The following is an 18,779-nucleotide window of genomic DNA, read 5'->3' as shown; positions in this document are numbered from 1 at the left end:
ATATTACATCATCACTCTTGCTCATGGGTTGGGTATCCTGGTTCTATTCTTCCCTGCCTTGTCTGCCCACTGCACGACTGGCACTTGCTTCCAAGCAAATACACTTCAAATAATGCTGTACTCTCTCCCTCTCCCTCTCCCTCTCCCTCTCCCTCTCCCTCTCATGTGTCGCATGAATTCAATTTAGTAACAAACAAGAAAGAAGGCAGTAATGTTTCTGCATTTTGCAGCCAAGTTTTAGAAAACTAACATCTAACTTACTGAAACATGTCATTAAATATATATATATTACCTGTCTCCTGAATGCTAAGCAACATAGTTTTTACTGATGCAATTTTTAAAAAAAAAAAACCCAAAAAAACCCACAACACTGGATGGAGCATGAAGATTGAAAAGGAAGGGGAAAGGAATTATAAGAGTGGCAGTTCAAGATGGGAAGGGGAAAAGGCAAAGGGATGTTGGGAACCTGAAGAGATTTGTTTCCTTCTCTAGTTCCTAAATTGCTCTGCTTAGTAAGGATGAAGCCTATGCCTTTATCAGTCACCCAGCAGAGCCACAAAAAAGAGAAGAGAGGTGGCTTGTGAAACTGAGGCAAATCACTGAGGTCTTATCAGAATAATGCAGTGAAGACTCATGTTTGGAAGCAAAGATGGGAAATGTGGTGGAGAAATGCAGCTTAGGCATTTTTGGATGCTTCTTTTTAGAGAATAAGCAATTCCTAGGTCACAAGTACAAGACTCAGATACATTAGTAAAAAAAATCAGTGTTTTGAATGCATTATAAACATGCAATGCCAGATGGTGCTAGAGAGCAAAAAAAAAAAATCTAGATTTTCCATAGCGTTCCCCCCCCCCCTTTCGTTATAACCATTTAATTTCTGACTTATTCCTAGCGGGTTTTTTCCTGTGTGTAGATCAGGCATAAGCAAACTTGGCCCTCCAGATGTGTTGGGACCACAACTCCCATCATCCCCTAGCTAACAGGACCAGTGGTCAGGGGTGATGGGAATTGTAGTCTCGAGGGCTGAGTTTGACTATGCCTGGTGTAGATCGACCCATAGAAAAGGCCTGTTCCCCCTGGAACTACAAGCACAACCAGCTCAAGACAGTCTGGGAACTGAATGAAACAAGATGGTGCATGCATACACACACACACACCACAATTCCAGAAGCTAGGTGCATTGGCAGCTGAATCTTGCATTGATACTTCACCCAGGGGTAATCTCTGCATTCAGCAAGATGAAGCCATTTGCTTCAAGCGGTGCAAATTTTTACCACCACCCAGCTGACACCTGGCTTGAGAGCAGTACATGTGAAAAGGATCTAGGAGTCTTGGTTGACCACAAACTTGACATGAGCCAACAGTGTGACGCGGCAGCTAAAAAAGCCAATGCAATTCTGGGCTGCATCAATAGGAGTATAGCATCTAGATCAAGGGAAGTAATAGTGCCACTGTATTCTGCTCTGGTCAGACCTCACCTGGAGTACTGTGTCCAGTTCTGGGCACCACAGTTCAAGAAGGACACTGACAAACTGGAACGTGGCCAGAGGAGGGCAACCAAAATGGTCAAAGGCCTGGAAACGATGACTTATGAGGAACGGCTAAGGGAGCTGGGCATGTTTAGCCTGGAGAAGAGGAGGTTAAGGGGTGATATGATAGCCATGTTCAAATATATAAAAGGATGTCACATAGAGGAGGGAGAAAGGTTGTTTTCTGCTGCTCCAGAGAAGCGGACACGGAGCAATGGCTCCAAACTACAAGAAAGAAGATTCCACCTAAACATTAGGAAGAACTTCCTGACAGTAAGAGCTGTTCGACAGTGGAATTTGCTGCCAAGGTGTGTGGTGGAGTCTCCTTCTTTGGAGGTCTTTAAGCAGAGGCTTGACAACCATATGTCAGGAGTGCTCTGATGGTGTTTCCTGCTTGGCAGGGGGTTGGACTCGATGGCCCTTGTGGTCTCTTCCAACTCTATGATTCTATGATTCTCTGACACCCTGCCCCCATCATTGCACCACTGCCAGCCTCACTGGGGCTTTGCCAGCGCCAGCAATACAGCACCTTTGGCCACACTGCTGCCACTGCGACCTTGCCGCTGAGCCATGGCAAGCTGGACCTGCAGTGGGGTGGCAGGAGCGTGGATTTCAGACATGCAAGAACATCACCGTACTGATTTAAACATCTCTGCAGGGCCTTAGAAAAAAAAGAAGTATATGCTTTGCAGTATCATGTCCTCATTGCAGGGAAGCTATTTTGGGAAACGGAAAGCTCAACTCTTTTAAGAGAAGCCACTCAAGTTAATTGAATTAAAATGCAGCAGGAAGCCAGATCCTTTGAGTGGCCTTTGTACATTAATTTGAATGTTAAAAAAAAACAAAAAACCTAGATGGAGAAAGCATTTTAAAGAAGGCTCGCCCCCTCCCCCCTTCAAAAAGGTGGGCCTTATTCTATATCAGCGTTTTTACACGCAGACATTTCCTCCTTATAATTCGAAATTCTCCTGGGACTGAAGAAGGTGCTAATTTATTTTAGGTCTACCAGCAGGAAGGGAACAGGCCCGGCAATTCCTTATGGAAGCAGGAGGGAAGAATCTCACAAATGTCATAGTATTTGCAACTGGCCTAAAAATAGAATACAGGAGCTCGAGCAAATTAGCGAGTCCTCTTATTTAAGGGCTGCTTTATTTTTAGCAGGATGCACAAGTGATCTGAAGAGGTGGCGCTTCAGATACTGGCCGGAGATCCCATTGGTTATCCGCTCAAGTGGTAGCTCAGTTTTCTATCTTTTCTTTTCTTTTTTTAAACATTTTTATTTAATTTTACACACATATTGCGAATATACAAGCATACAAACATACATTTCATACAATCCTTAAAAGTGTTCAAACATACCTACACTCATTCCCACAGATAATTCCTTTTCCCATCACCATCCACCACCCATCACCCCACCTTTGTGTTAGACTTCCAATCTACTCAATTGCAATTTCTTTCCACTTCTATTACTTTCTTTCACACACCTTTAACCTAATTTCATACTTCTTTTTTTATTACACATTGTTATCCATCTTATTTAGTATTTCAGTATTTGAAACGGAACTTGTTTATTCTAATAGGAGTTCTGATTTTTTGATATGGTTTTGCAAGTATCTTTTAAACACCTCTCAGTCCCTGTCTATCTTCTCTTTTGAGATCTTTCCAATTTCTTCCATTGTTTTGGATATATTGTAGTACTCCAATAATTTGGCAAGCCACTCTATTTTTGTCGGTACAATACCACTTTTCCAATTTTTCGCAATCAATAGCCTTGCAGCTACTGTTGCGTATAAATATAAGGTCTTGTCTTCTTCCTTTAGGCTTCCTGGTACTATTCCCAATAGAAAACCTTCTAGTGTTTTCCTAAATGAATATCTCAACATTTTTTTCATTTCGTTATATATTGTTTCCCAAAATTGAAATAACAAGGTAGCTCAGTTTTCATATAGGCCTGAAATGCATAACACCAAACGTTACTCACTATCACTGCTACATGTATAGAAGCACTCCCTTTTTTGTCACGTGAAAAAGCAATTCAATGTGAGGGACAACTCCGAACCTAAATGGGCCCTTCTGAAAATGAATGTCATGGTGCTGCGATTTTTTTTTCTTTGATCAAGGCTATTTTGGCATCCGGGTGTTGTTGTTGTTTAGTCGTGTCCGACTCTTCGTGACCCCATGGACCAGAGGACGCCAGGCACTCCTGTCTTCCACTGCCTCCCGCAGTTTGGTCAGACTCATGCTGGTAGTTTCAGGAACACTATCCAACCATCTTGTCCTCTGTCGTCCCCTTCTCCTTGTGCCCTCCATCTTTCCCAACATCAGGGTCTTTTCCAGGGAGTCTTCTCTTCTCATGAGGTGGCCAAAGTACTAGAGCCTCAGCTTCACGATCTGTCCTTCCAGTAAGCACTCAGGGCTGATTTCTTTAAGAATGGATAGGTTTGATCTTCTTGCAGTCCATGGGACTCTCAAGAGTCTCCTCCAGCACCATAATTCAAAAGCACCAGTTCTTCGGCGATCAGCCTTCTTTATGGTCCAGCTCTCACTTCCATACATCATGGATCACTGCCTTGCTGTGGCAAAGGGGCTTGAATAACTCAGAGAAGCTATGAACTATGCCAAGCAGGGCACACAAGATGGACAGGTCATAGTGGAGAGTTTTGACCAAACGTGATCCACCTGGAGCAGGAACCGGCAAGCCATTCCAGTATCCCTGCCAAGAAAACTCCATGGACAAAGACAACAGGCATATTGGTGTGTTACTGCTGTGTAATAGGGAACGGAACAGGGGACTAATCTACACTGGTGAGTTACAACAATAAAAATGTGTTATAAACATGTGACACCAGAGGGCGCTGAAGAGCAGTGATCTGTCGCCAATGGGGAATTGCATTGGGAGCTATATTTTTTAATAGCATTTTTTATAGCATTTCCCAGATCAGTGTAGATCCAGCCAGTATGAAAGGTGGCCTTTCTATCACTGTGTTTCGTTACATAGTTAATTTCTCAAAAGGGTACCCATCTCCAGTTTTCTCACATATTGTTGGAAATGCAACAGCAGGGATCATTCAGTTTGTAACTTATGGATTAATTCTGTTAGTGTTCAAGTCAAGTAGCTGCAGGGAGGACAGGCGCTTAGCAACCAAGCAGAGTGGCATGATATTCACTGAGGTAACACATGCTCTAATTGGCTGGGTAGTTCTGAGGGAATCTTCCTTTTTATGTTTAGTTACATTTCTCCCTGCTATGTACAAGACCTGACCTAAGATAGACACAAACTCTCTGTTCCTTTCTCCTCTAATTATACACCGTTTTTGTTTTGCTTAGTAAAGTGTTATCAGGACTTTTATCTCTGGAGTCCTTCTGCGTTATTTAAGTGACTTTGCTAATACAGATATCATTGACTCTGGACTGCAGAATTGTGTGTGTCATCCTTGGGTTCCAAACTGCAATTTTTTTGTAGCAATTATATCTGTCACCTGGCATAGATTTCAAGGGACAGAAATATATTTCCAGTCCCGTTTAATTGGTTGACTATGTGCGTCAAACATTCATTTTTTGAAATGGTGCACAGATTGCATTCCAGCTTAATTGACATAGCAGTAGAACTAATCATATGTGGATCCCATTGAACCATATATATTTTCTTATTTGAAACCCAAGTCCTTTTCTCGTCTAATTTTACCTTCGGCAATGAAGTCAGAGATATGTCTACCTGCTTATGTCTCAAGGTTCAAAAACATTAGAGATGGTTTTGAAAGCTGCACTGTCCAGATAACAGCTATTGAAAGTGAGCTTTCCACATTTGTAACCAGGCAGGATGTTTGTAATTCCTGTCAGCCTTCTGAATCTATTTCAGTTCAAATTGCCATTTTCTTTGAGATTTTAGATGTGCCGGGGGGGGGGGGGGGTAGACCCTGTGACAAATTGTTGGTGATGATGGAACTGCGTCTCTCCCATTTTAGCTTATTTTTATTTATCTATTAGCACTGAGAAGTGATTTCCCCCCTCTGTCACCGCAACCCAAAAAGTAATTTACCTGTGCACTAATGGAAATGCAACAGCAGACAGGTTTATGATGCATCAAACGCAAGAAACTAATAGCTATTGTCAGGGCTGCCTCTAGGTCCCAGCTCACAGAGGACCAACGCCAGGCTGATATTATGTACAAAAGTCTTTATTGAAGTATAATTTCCATTTTAAAGCCAGAGCGTGCAACCCTACGTCTAGACTCTAGATAGGCGAAGTCCCCTCTGAGTCACTACCCCTTCCGCACCCGTTTAAGATCCTAGCCCGGCTCCACCTCCTGCGCTGTTCCTTCCTCCTCTGGGTCCTTCTGCCCCCTGGGGTTTCCTCCTTCCTGGACTCTTCTGACGCTGACCCCCCTGAGTCTTGCCCTTCCTTCCGGCGGGCTTTAGGACCTGGCTCCCTATCCGGGCTACCTGCTGTGCCGCTCGCCTGTACATTTGAACTTGGCGCGCGCGCCCAGCCGGTGACTTTCCTCTTGACCGTTTCCCCGCTCTCCGATGGAGGCGTGGCCAATCCTGACTCATCTCCTCCCTCTGGTTGTGGGAAGACTGGTCCCGATGCCTGGGACTCCTCCCCCCCACTACGCTCTGGTGGGGACGCTGGTCCTGATTTCCAACTGCTGCTCAGGGAGTCCCCGCTGGCCCCTTCCTTCTGGGGTTTCCCCCTTGGCACCCCCCTTGCCCTGGCCATCGGCGCTCCTCTCTGTGAATCTTCCGATTCGCTGGAGAGACTCGTGGAATCTCTCTGACCACTGTCACTGCCTACACCCCCCTCGGATTCCTCCTCCTCACTCTCCATTTGCTCCTTCTCCTGTGTCTCTGCTCCTGAACCCCTGACAGCTATTGAATACCAGTATTTCAGCATCAGATCCATAATAATTCCATATACAAACACACAAACACACCCTGCGCAGTATGAATGGGACAGCAAATGATATCAGCCCCCCATCCCAATGTGTAAAGCCCTGTGAAAACCATAAGGCTCCTTTTTAGCTGAGACATAGACGTGGATACACCAGGCTGGCAGTAGACAACTGGATGAACTTTGGGGATCGGAAGGGGGAGATTTGGAACCCAAAGGCTGTAAAATTATATATTCTTTCTTTCTTTTCTTTTTTTATTGTCTGTTGTTTGAAAATAAGGGAATTCGTGGAAGGGAAATGGGGTCGATCCTAGGGAATTATTTAAAATATAAGGAGAAATGGTTAATTAAGATAAATAAGATAAATTAATTTGGAACAAATGGGTTATTTAAAATTACAAATAAGGCTTTAAAATCTGGGGTAAGAATTTGTGGAAACAATTTAAGGGAAATGGGATACAAGAGGGGGAGGGGGGGAGTCCGGGAAAGAGGTTACTGAAATTAAGTGCAAACTATATCTGTCTTTTCTTTCTATCTTTCCTTTTTATTTTGGAAAATCTTAATAAATATTATTTAAAAAAAGAAAAGAAAACCATAAGGCTCCTTTTTATTCTGAAGTTGCAATTCAATAAGTTATTTGAGTTTTAGCCTCCATTAGTTAAATGAAAATTAGGGATGGACACATTTGCATATTTCAGTTTCTCTCTTTTTAACCCCCCCCCCTCCCTCCTCAAACATCGTGCATTTTTATGTTATTTTCACTGATATGTGCAGTTCTGCACAGATTCTTGGTTGGAAAACTCCACTGGAAAATTCAGAGTAGTGCAAATTTCAGTAATTGGCTGCATTTTGGTTCACATGCCACAAGATTGCCTTTGCGTCAGATCCATGTTGGCAGCAATACAAAGTTCTTGTGTACATATAGGGAATTAAAAAATATAGACATTTGCTGTTAAAGGAAAGCCCTCTCCATGTGTTACTCTCATGTAGGGGATCACCATGTTTACTTGAAGCAGACCTATATTTTAAGGAACACCCTGAATATTGTGACTCATTTCCTAGGCAGCTGCATGTTTGAAGAGAAAGCGCAAAGCACAAACTACTCACATGCCAAGGTGGCTCCATGCAGCTGGGGCATGTGCACCCTAACCAGGGGGGGCTCATACACACAAGCAGAAGCTCAGTCCTTGGGCTTGTCACTCCAGACAACAGTGAACAATGCAACATCAGAAGTGGAGCTAAAATCCCTATTTCCAAATAACACACTCCACACAAGTAAGGCATGGTTGGGACTTAAGTTTCCCTGTGATCCTCTACATGCTTCTTCAGCCTTTTCATTGAATTTCATGTGGCTTGTTGTTGTTGTTTAGTTGTTTAGTCGTGTCCGACTCTTCGTGACCCAATGGACCAGAGCACACCAGTCACTCCTGTCTTCCAGTGCCTCCAGCAGTTTGGTCAAACTCATGCTGGTAGCTGCGAGAACACTGTCCAACCATCTCGTCCTCTGTCATCCCCTTCTCCTTGTGCCCTCCATCTTTCCCAACCTCAGGGTCTTTTCCAGGGAGTCTTCTCTTCTCATGAGGTGGCCAAAGTACTGGAGCCTCAGCTTCAGGATCCGTCCTTCCAGTGAGCACTCAGGGCTGATTTCTTTAAGAATGGATACTGAAATGTACTCGGAGTCGCAAAGTGATTTCATGCTCTTTATTCAGCTCATAGTGGTGAGGAGGAATGAATGAAAGTCCCCTCAAAGTATCTGCCTTATATACATTATTTACACAATGGGCTGCACATGATTGGCTAATTCCGGAATTGTACTGTAAACCAATCAGGTTGTGGATTCACTTCAATCTGGAGCATGATTGGGTGGTTCCTGCCAACCAATCATACTGCTGCATTGTTCTAGGACCAATCAGACTGCTGCATTCTGAATCCTATTGTTCTAGGACCAATCAGACTGCTGCCTTTTGGATCCTATTGTTCTAGGACCAATCAGACTGCTGCAGTTTGGATCCTATTCGACTCAGTACATAACACCCCTCCCCTCTAAGTTCCAGTCCTGCCCGGGAGGTCGCATTCATAGTCCTCAAGGTACGCTGGCGGCCTACGTGTGCGTTGCGGCCTGGGGTGTTCCCTGGTCCGGGGTTCTGGTTCTGGCTCGTGTTCCAAGGATGCTGGCTGTGATGGGGCTGTTTGGTCTGGCGCAACCGGCTCGCTCAGTCGTGGTTCTGGTTCCGGTGTCCTTTCGGCCTCCCGGGACCTCTCTGTATTTACTGGTTCTGCCTCTCCTGCTGGCCCCTGCTGCTCTATGGGCCTCACTGCCCCACTGTTCCCCTGGGACTCCTCTGACCTGTCCTCCTCCTCCTGGTTTTCTCCCGGGAATCGTCGCCGTATCTGGTCACAGTGGCGGCGCCAGCATTGCCCCCCATCCGTTAGCACCTCGTACGACACGGGGCCAGTGACCCTGGTGACTGTGGCGGGTACCCATGCAGGGCCTGCCCCAAAATTCTTTGCGTACACTGGGTCCTGGGCCTCGAAGGTCCGGGGGTTCCTGCCTTCCCCCACCCCTACCTCATCCTGAGCTCTATCGGGGTGAAGGCGGTCCAATCTGATTGCAAGGCGCCGACCCATTAGTAGTTCAGCGGGGCTCCGGCCAGTCGTTGAGCTGGGGGTGCTGTGCTGTGCTAGAAGGAATGTGGCAAGGCGGTACTCCCAATCCCCTTGCGTCATGCGGCGAAGGGTGTCCTTGGTGGTCCGCAGCATGCGTTCTGCTTGGCCATTGGTGGCAGGGTGGAATGGCGCCGAACGGATGTGGCGGATGGCGTTCTGCGCTGTGAAGGTTTGGAATTCTCCTGACGTAAATGCAGTCCCGTTGTCTGAGACGAGAGTGTCAGGGAGCCCGTGCGTTGCAAACAGCCTGCGTAGTACCCGGATGGCTGCGGATGTAGAAGTGGATGGTACCAGTGCGACTTCCAGCCATTTGGTGTAGGAGTCCACCACTATGAAGAATGTTTTCCCCTGAAAGGGGCCAGCGAAGTCCACATGCAGGCGTGACCATGGTGCTCGGGCAGACTCCCAGGACTGGACTGGGGCCCTTGGGGGATCTGGGCGGGATTCTTGGCAGGCCTGGCAGTGTTTGACCCAGGCCTCTATCTCTCCGTCGATCCCCGGCCACCACACATAACTCCTGGCAAGGGCCTTCATTCTTACTACCCCTGGGTGTGTCTCGTGTAGGGCTGTGAGGACCCTTTTGCGGAGGGGCTGGGGAACAACGACCCTGCTTCCCCATAACAGGCACCCCTTGTGGGCCGACAGTTCATGTTTGCGGGTTGTGTAGCTGGCGAATTCTGGCCCGGGGCTGCTGCTGGGCCATCCCCTCCACACCCAGTCCAGGGCCCGGGAGATGACCCTATCTTTCTTGGAATGGTGTGCAACCTCTTGTGCCTGAATGGGGCGGTCGGGAAGCAGCTCCAGGCTCATAACCTCATGTGCAGGTGCCGGGTCGGGGCCTGTTTCTGGTAGTGGTAGCCTGCTGAGGGCGTCCGCATGGCCCATCGCCTTCCCAGGGCGGTGAATCAGTGCATACTGGTAGCTGGCAAGGAAAATTGACCACCTGAGGACACGAGGAGACAGCACTTGGGGGGTCTGCTTTTCGGGGGCAAACAAGCCAAGCAACGGTTTGTGGTCAGTCACCACGGTGAAGGGCCGCCCATACAAGAAATCATGGAATTTTTTTACTCCCTTCACGATTGCCAGGCCCTCCTTGTCGATTTGTGAGTAGTTCCGCTCGGTTGCGTTGAGTGTCTGGGAAAAGTATGCCACCGGTACCTCTCTTCCATCTGGGAGTTGGTGTCCCAGGACAGCGCCAATGCCATAGGGTGAGGCGTCGCATGCTAGCACCACCGGCAGCCTCTCGTCGAAGTGTGCCAAGACCGAGTTTGAGACAAGCAAGTCCTTGACTGCCTGGAATGTGGCCTCCTGGCGATGGCCCCACACCCAAGGGGCCCGCTTGTCCAGGAGTCTGTGTAGGGGCTCCGCTACCGCCGCCTTGTGGGGAAGGAAGGAATGGTAAAAGTTCAATAGTCCCAAGAAGGCCTGAAGTTCAGTCTTGTTCCTGGGCGCTGGGGCATCACAAATGGCCCGTACCTTGTCCCCAGTCGGGTGGACCCCTTCTGCGTCCACCATGAATCCCAGAAAGTCCACCTGGGGCACTCCTAGTAGACATTTTTCCCGCTTTACCTTGAGACCCGCTGTCTGGAAACGGTGCAGAACGGTGCGGAGGCGGTCCTCAAACTCCTCTGGTGTGGGCCCGGCAATCAACACATCATCGAAGAAGGGGGTGACGCCAGGAATCCCTTTAAGGAGAGAGTCCATTAGATTCTGGAATATGCCTGGTGCCACGCTGACACCGAATTGCAGCCGCTTTACCCTGAATGCTCCTCTGTGCGTCACAATCGTCTGTGCCTCTGCTGTTGCCTCATCTACTGGCAGCTGTTGATATGCTTGGGCCAAGTCCAGCTTGCCAAAAATTTTCGACCCAGCCAGGGTGGCAAGGACATGGCTGACCACTGGCACTGGGTATGCATGGGCCGTGAGGGCCTTGTTTATGGTACATTTGTAGTCTGCGCAGATGCGGACTGAGCCATTAGGCTTGACAGGTGTGACGATTGGGGTTTCCCAGGGGGCATTAGGTACCGGTTCCAGCACTCCTTGCTCCACGAGCCGGTCCAATTCCTCGTCTATACGGGGTTTCAGAGCGAACGGGACCCGGCGGGCCTTGAGCCTGACTGGTCGTACTGCGGGGTCAAGCTGTAGAGCAATGGGGGGGCCCGTATACTGTCCCAATTTCCCATCAAAAACCCCCGGAAATTCCTTGCATATGGCGTCCACGTCCACTTGTAAGCTAGTGTGGTTCACCCCGGTGACAGCTAGCCCCAGTGGTCCAAACCATGCCAATCCCAGTAAGCTAATGTAGGGGCCCTTGACCACAAGCAAGTCCAGTTGCCGCGTCCGCCCTCGGTATTGCACCCTGAAGGTCCCCACCCCCATTGTGGGGACCTTACGTTTCTGGAAGTCCCGGAGGGTGAATGGGGCCGGCCTGAGTTTGGGACCCCCAGTAGGACACAGTTTCCTTAAGGTCCTTGCCGAGATTATGGATAGAGTTGAACCCGTGTCAAGCTCCATGCGGCATGGGGCCCCCTCTATCTGTACCTCTACATAAATTTTCTCTATGTTGGGGTGGGGCAACTGGTATACCTGGAAGTCCGTGAGCTCTGTCGAGTTGCCTTGGTGCGTTGGGCCCCGGGACCTGGGGTTCTTGGATTGGTCGTCTGATGCCTGGTGTCGGGTGGGCCGAGCCCGACACACCCGGGCGATGTGTCCCGATTTTCTGCACTGTCTGCACTCTGCATTGCGGAAACGGCAGGTCCTCCTCTCATGACTTTCTCCACAGCTTGCGCAGTTCCCTCCTTCTCGTCGAGGCAGCTGTGGTATGTGGGCTGCTTGAGTGCACTGCTGTACTCGGTGCACCTCCTCCCTGTCAGATCCTGAGTCGTCGGTGAGGTCTTCATGGTGGACCCTCGGTTGGGACGGCTGGCTCGGCCGTGCCTCTTGTGTCGACCTCTCGGCAGCTTCCGTTGCCAGGGCCTCCTCCAGAGCGACCTGGAACGTTAGGTTCTTCTTAGCGTAGAGGCGTCGTTGCAGCTTCTCATCCCTCAGGCCACCGACGAGGCGGTCACGAAGCATGTTCTCCAGCTCTGAGAAGTTGCAGAACCGGGCGGCTTGGCGGAGAGAGGTCACAAACCCAGTTATGGTTTCCTCAGGGGCTTGCCGCTTTGCGTAGAAGGCATTTCGACGAGCCACCACTGAGGGCTGTGGCGAAAAGTGCCCCTTCAGCTGTTCCATTATTGTTTTGTATGGAACAGTAGCAACGTCTTCAGGCGCAAGGAGAGCCCGGGCGATTTCAAATGTCTCCTCTCCGCAGACGCTGAAGAATATTGCCCTCTTCTTGGCGTCTTCATCATCGGTGACCCCTTTGGCTTCTAGGAGGAAGGTGAAACGGGAGGCGTACGCTTCCCAGTCTCCAGATGCTGGGTTGAACGGCGAGAAGTTGCTGTCAGTTGCCATTCTGAGTTCCTTGTGTCCCGGAGCTGAAGCCTGGATACACGGTGCGAGGCAGCGGTGCGGCAGGTGGCGGTGCTGCGGTGCTGTGTGTGGCAGTCAGCTCAGCGGGATCCCATCCTCGTCGCCAGTGAAATGTACTCGGAGTCGCAAAGTGATTTCATGCTCTTTATTCAGCTCATAGTGGTGAGGAGGAATGAATGAAAGTCCCCTCAAAGTATCTGCCTTATATACATTATTTACACAATGGGCTGCACATGATTGGCTAATTCCGGAATTGTACTGTAAACCAATCAGGTTGTGGATTCACTTCAATCTGGAGCATGATTGGGTGGTTCCTGCCAACCAATCATACTGCTGCATTGTTCTAGGACCAATCAGACTGCTGCATTCTGAATCCTATTGTTCTAGGACCAATCAGACTGCTGCCTTTTGGATCCTATTGTTCTAGGACCAATCAGACTGCTGCAGTTTGGATCCTATTCGACTCAGTACATAACAGATACATTTGATCTTCTTGCAGTCCATGGGACTCTCAAGAGTCTCCTCCAGCACCATAATTCAAAAGCATTAATTCTTCGGCAATCAACCTTCTTTATGGTCCAGCTCTCACTTCCATACATCACTACTGGGAAAACCATGGCTTTAACTATACGGACCTTAAAGCACAAACTACTCACATGCAAAGGTGGCTCCATGCAACTGGGGTGTGTGCACCTTAACCGGGGGGGGGGGGGGGCTTATACACACAAGCAGGAGCTCAGCCCTTGGGCTTGTCACTCCAGACAACAGTGAACAATGCAACATCAGGAGTGAAGCTAAAAGCCCTATTTCCAAATAACACACTCCACACAAGTAAGGCGTGGATGGGATTTAAGTTTCCCTGTGATCCTATACATGCTTCCTCAGCCTTTTCATTGAGTTTCATGTGGCTTGTTGTTGTTGTTTAGTCGTTTAGTTGTGTCCGCCTCTTTGTGACCCCATGCCTCCCCATGCCTTTGGTCAAACTCATGCTAGTAGCTTCGAGAACACTGTCCAACCATCTCTGTCGTCCCCTTCTCCTTGTGCCCTCCATCTTTCCCAGCATCAGGGTCTTTTCCAGGGAGTCTTCTCATGAGGTGGCCAAAGTATTGGAGCCTCAGCTTCAGGATCTGTCCTTCCAGTGAGCACTCAGGGCTGAATTCCTTCAGAATGGATAGGTTTGATCTTCTTGCAGTCCATGGGACTCTCAAGAGAAGAGGAGGTTAAGGGGTGATATGATAGCCATGTTCAAATATATAAAAGGATGTCACATAGAGGAGGGAGAAAGGTTGTTTTCTGCTGCTCCAGAGAAGCAGACACGGAGCAATGGATCCAAACTACAAGAAAGAAGATTCCACCTAAACATTAGGAAGAACTTCCTGACAGTAAGAGCTGTTCGACAGTGGAATTTGCTGCCAAGGAGTCTCATTCTTTGGAGGTCTTTAAGCAGAAGCTTGACAACCATATGTCAGGAGTGCTCTGATGGTGTTTCCTGCTTGGCAGGGGGTTGGACTCGATGGCCCTTGTGGTCTCTTCCAACTCTATGATTCTATGATTCTATTCTATTATTCTATGATTCTATGATTCTATGATTCTATGATTCTATGATTCTATGATTCTATGATTCTATGATTCTATGATTCTATGATTCTATGATTCTATGATTCTATGATTCTATGATTCTATGATTCAAGAGTCTCCTCCAGCACCATAATTCAAAAGCATCAATTCTTCAGCGATCAGCCTTCTTTATGGTCCAGCTCTCACTTCACTCTCACTTCACTCATGTGGCTTACCCCCAGGTAATTGGGCATAGGATTGCAGCCTCGGGCAAGTCAGCACAGCACGGCCCATTCATGTGCGTTGGCCAAATGTGCTTATTTCCTTTCCTTTTCCCCCTGTGGAAGAGTCAAGATGCAGAAATGAATGAAATGACCTTTTGCTTTCTGTGAGAGCTGGACCTGCAAATTATAGGATGCTGTTATAAACAGCACTTTGCAGTGGATCTGCTATAATAATTAACCGTAACTCGACTAAAAGAGAGAGTGCTTTTCTAATACATCCTTCCGGGGGGGGGGGGGATGAGAGCCTTTTACCAGTAAAGATTCTTCCTGAAAACTGCAGTATTTTAAACTTATTTTTTAAAAAAGGCATGCCACATTTTTCTTTACTTCTGTAATAACCCTAATATAGAGATGGCAAATCAGCAAAATGAGAACATTAAACTAAAAGATATTGCAGTGCCTCTGTAGGAGAATATCAATACAACAATAATAACCGACAACAAGAGAAAATACCAGGAGTTACAAATCACACATTATGTGGACAATGCCACATTTGCTTTCCTTCTCCTCCTCGTCCTCCTGGACAGCCTAACCCTGTATCTTCCGCAGTTTCCTCCCTTGAGAGTCCAAAGAGACAGTCACATTTGATACCAACTGCTCCCTGACATTTATGGCACTCAAGGAACATCCTGTACAACAGAGTGTAGGCATCCCGGGCCACCCTTCATGTTCCTAGACTTCAGCTCCAATAATAATAATAATAATTTTATTATTTATACCCCGCCCATCTGGCTGGGCTTCCCCAGCCAGTCTGGGCGGCTTCCAAAAATATATATTAAAATACTACAATATATCAAACATTAAAAGCTTCGCTAAACAGGCTGCCTTCAGATGTCTTCTAAAAGTCTGGTAGTTGTTGTTCTCTTTGAAATCTGGTGGGAGGGCGTTCCACAGGGAGGGCTCCGCTACCGAGAAGGCCCTTGGTCCCGAGTATGGCTGAGGGAGTTTGCCTGGGTGTCCCATAATCAGGATGCCATGTCCCATAAGGCTCAGAGGAGGTCCTCAGCTGGTAGTCCCAGCATCCATGCCCGTTTAAGGCAGTTGAGCACCCCAGCAGCCAAGGGCCTCAGCTGGATCTACCTGAGCTGGTGCTTAATCCCCCTTGCTCATGGCTGCACCTCACTGGGAGAGTTCTCCAGCACTGCCAATGGGATGCTCCCTAACATTGCATTATGGGATAATAAATTGGCAGCTGATACGGTACGCAGGCTGAGACCCTACCTGCCCGTGGACTGTCTCGCCAGAGTGGTGCATGCTGTAGTTCTCTCTCGCCTGGACTACTGCAATACACTCTATGTGGGACTACCTGTGAAGGTGACCCGGAAACTACAACTAATCCAGAATGCAGCAGCTAGACTGGTGACTGGGAGTGGCCACCGGGACCACATAACACCGGTCTTGAAAGACCTACATTGGCTCCCAGTACGTTTCCGAGCACGATTCAAAGTGTTGGTGCTGACCTTTAAAGCCCTAAACGGCCTCAGTCCAGTATACCTGAAGGAGCGTCTCCACCTCCATCGTTCTGCCCGGACACTGAGGTTCAGCGCCAAGGGCCTTCTGGTGGTTCCCTCACTGCGAGAAGCCAAGTTACAGGGAACCAGGCAGAGGGCCTTCTCGGTGGTGGCGCCCGCCCTGTGGAACACCCCCCCCCCCCCCGATGTCAAAGAGAAAAATAACTACCAAACTTTTAGAAGACATCTAAAGGCAGCCCTGTTTAATAAGTTATTATTATTATTAGGTTATTATTATTATTACTGGCAAGTGGGTGTTTGGCTCCTTTAGGATGAAGGCCAGCATTCCCAGGCAGGGTGGTGGGGGCAAAACTGTGCAGGTTTTACCCTGTGCAGGCAGTAGCAGCCTCCGTCAGTGAAACCACTAACACACGATGGCAGCTCCATCATGAGAGAGACAGCAGCAATAGCACTGGGGAGTCTATCCATGCCACTATGCTAAACCTGGTGCAGTCCCTGCTTCAGGAGCACTGCTCCAGTCTGTGGAAGTCTTGTTGGTGAAAGAATATATGTTCAGCAAAGGCATAACCCGTCACTGAAATCTAAGCCGCATGTTAACAAGACATGAGAAACTATGGCAGGATGGTGAAAGACCAGCATTTAATTTGCTGAAATGCGAGAGAGAGAGGGGGGGAGAGAGAGAGTGAGATTGCTGGAGGTGTGGGGAAAGCAATGTCAACATGTACCACATGTGGTGGACGTGTAGAAAAATAAGAGAATTTTGGGGCCTGGTATACGACGATCTGGAAAAAAATCTTTGGAATAACATTTTTTTAAAAAACCAGAAGCGTTTGCTAAGTATTGTTGGTAAAGATATCCCGAAAAACTTAAGAGAAATATTTTTATACACCCAAACACTAGTAGCAAAAAAATGGAAAGGAGAAAATGTTCTGCCTTTAATGGAGTGGCAGAATAAGCTACAAGAATATGTGGAAATGGCGCGATTGACCAACAGTTTAAGGGGTAATTCAAGACAAGAATTTGAAGGGGAAAAAGGGACAAAAAAAAGAGATATGTGCAAAAATATGCCAGTGATTTATCGTCTATGGCAGCACTTGATTGACTTTGGATAAAGAAACATATGAGAAATAAGATCAACGGTACAAATTGTTGTAAGACTGTATTAGAGAATATATAAAGAACAGAGTAATAATGGTAGGTACATTCACTATCAAAATAAAATTATACAACGGGAATTGACAGGAAGTTCAAAGTCCTTAGGATATTTTTTGTTAATATTTTTTGATAAGAATTTTTGTTAATAATCGCATAAAAGGTAACATAAATACAGCAGAAGTTCAACGTTTATATATAGGTGAGAAAAGATAAAGTATATGGTTTTCTTTTCTTTTTTGGGTATATGATTGAAACTTCAATTTACTTTATGATATGTATTATATATTTATGTTATGTATTGTAAGACTATTAATAAAGGGGGGGATGCTAGAGAGAGAGATTTTACAGCAAAGGGGTAGAAGAAGAGTGAAGCCATCCAGGTTTTGCTGTGTTTGACTGGAAGATATTTATTTCTTAAGCAACTCAGTATCAGAATCTGGCACTTAAAGACGACCACAGTCAGAGGAGAATGAGCTGGCTGTAAAATTTGAATGACTGTGCAAATAATGGAGCTAGTAACGTCACAATAGGTAATAAAAGAAGTGGCAGCCAGAAGTGTCCCATAGGAGTGACGACAATAATAAGAAAAAAAAGCCTGAGTCATGCACCACATATTTCGGCTCACCTTTTCCTAGGTGGCAACTGGAGAGCTGTGGCTGAGTCAGAAGGTGAGAGTAGGCTGCAGGTACACAGCCGTGAGTTAAGAGCTGGGAAAATGTTTCTCTCTTTTTTTTTTTAATAGAATATTTATTAAAATTTTCAGAAATAATACAATGTAAAATAAAAAGAAAAAATAACAAAAATACAAAAATACAAAAATAAAAACAATTAAAAACACATAGAATTTCCATTACTTATTTTCTTTTAACTTATTTCCCAGACCTCCTCATATCTCCCTTTTTTGTATTCCAATTCAGATTGTTAGTTCAGCAAATCCTCACCATTAGTTTTTACTTATTTCTAAACCTTTTTTTTCATATTCTCTTAAGCATTACAGCTGGAAACCACTTAATTTCTGTCCAACATCATTCTAACATTCATTAATTTTACAATATTTCTGTAAATAGTCTTTAAATTTCTTCCAGTCTTCTTCCGCCGACTCTTTTCCCTGGTCTCGGATTCTGCCAGTCATTTCTGCCAGTCCCATATTTTAACTTGTTCAATTTAAATCCTGCCACTTGACCAAATTCTTGAATTAATTCTAAAACCCTTTTAGTACTAGATTCTGGCTCCTGTAACATCAATACTAAGTCATCTGCAAACAGAGAGCTGGGAAAATGTTTCTCAACTTAATAGATGGCCATAGGGAAACCCAGCTTCCTCCATCAGCTGCATGGTGTAACAAGAGCAGCCTATTATGCAGGACTTCTGCACCTTTAATATTTGTGCAGAAAGACAAAGATATATCATAACTGTGATAATCTATGTTGGAAATGTAAAGAAAAGGAAGGAACCTTTTATCATATGTGGTGGACCTGTCCCAAGGTGAAAGACTTCTGGGAAAAGATTTACAATGAACTGAAAAAAATGTTGAAATATACATTTATGAAGAAACCAGAATAACAGGTTTGGAATTGCCCAAGAAAGATGTTAAATTATTTTTGTATGCCACAACTGCTGCTCGTATTCTGTTAGCTAAAAAGTGGAAAACCCAAGAATTACCAACGATAGAAGAATGGCAGATGAAGATGATGGATTTTTCGGAGCTAGCCAACCTAAACAGAAGAGTCCGCGACCAGAAGGAGGAG

The sequence above is a fragment of the Podarcis erhardii genome (genome assembly GCF_964252035.2).
Source record: "Podarcis erhardii genome assembly, chromosome: 5".
Lineage (NCBI taxonomy): Eukaryota > Metazoa > Chordata > Lepidosauria > Squamata > Lacertidae > Podarcis > Podarcis erhardii.
This window is presented reverse-complemented; position numbering follows the sequence as displayed.